Below are 1,234 nucleotides of genomic sequence, written 5' to 3'. Positions count from 1 at the left end.
CCCTGCTAATTTTTGCATTTTTGTAGAAACAGGGTCTCACTATGTTGGCCAGGCTGGTCTCGAACTCCTGGCCTCAGGTAATCCGCCTGCCTCGGCCTTCCAAAGTGCTGGGATTACAGGTGTGAGCCACTGCACCTGGCCAGAATAATCTTTTAAAAATACAAATCTGACTATATTTTCCCAGTCTGAAGCCTTTCAGTGCTTTCCCATTACAAACTTTTGATTGTTTAGCATCCTGCTTTGGTGACCTCCTTGCCTTTTCTCTCTTACTACCCTCCAGTCCTGCTGATCTTTCACTTCTGAGTCAACTCCCCGCCCCACTGTGTTCTTTCCTAACTCAGGGTGTTTACCTACACTGTTCCCTCTGCCTGAAAACTTTTTCCCCAGATCTGTACATGCCAATTCCTTCCTTAAATATTACCTCTTTAGAGAGTGTGCTATTCTTGTCATTCTCTATTATTGCCCTTCATTTGTCGCCTTCAGTCTCTACCTCCTTATAATGGCTATTGCTATGTAAGTGGTCATTATATATTTATTGCTATGTTTGCTTCTTTATTGATCATCTCCCACGTTAGACTATAAGTTCCATGAGAATAGAAACTGTCTTTTTTTTTTTTTAGCCGTTCCCTGGATACCCAGCCCCCAGTTTTGTGTCTATTACAAAGTAGGTTCACATTAAACATTTGATGAATTAATGAATGAGGAACTAATGGAAAATCTAATACTTTGGGGTAGGAATGCAGATGGGCAGAGGAAGATGAAACTAAAAAGAGAAACTAGCCTCAACTATTTAAGCAGGCAAATTTGGCCTCCACGTTGTTTCTCCCCTGAGTGAGGGTTTTTATCCCATGCCTCCTTACACTATGTGGCTCGCTCTGCCTCTGGTTAGGCCAGCCACTTATTATGCAGAAGAAGGGCTGGCGAGAAAGAAGAGCAGAACATCACTCCCACACTTTCAAGCCCTTTAATTCTTTGGGAGAATGTGGCAGTAAGCACAGAATGCTCATTTTACAAAATACAAGCACAGCTTGTATTTTGTTGTAAACATTTAATAATGGGTTTAAACAGAAATATTGAGCAATCACTCCTTGCTTTGTCTTAGGGACCAAAAGTTTCTTTATTACAAGCAAGTAAAATCAGAACAAACAATAATTCTCACATAGAAACAGTAACATGTTTATAAGGAAATGTTAACTCCACAATCTCAAATCAATATCTACTTCTACCCATATGT

This window comes from Pongo pygmaeus, chromosome 6 (assembly GCF_028885625.2).
Source record: "Pongo pygmaeus isolate AG05252 chromosome 6, NHGRI_mPonPyg2-v2.0_pri, whole genome shotgun sequence".
Classification (NCBI taxonomy): Eukaryota; Metazoa; Chordata; class Mammalia; order Primates; family Hominidae; genus Pongo; species Pongo pygmaeus.
This window is presented reverse-complemented; position numbering follows the sequence as displayed.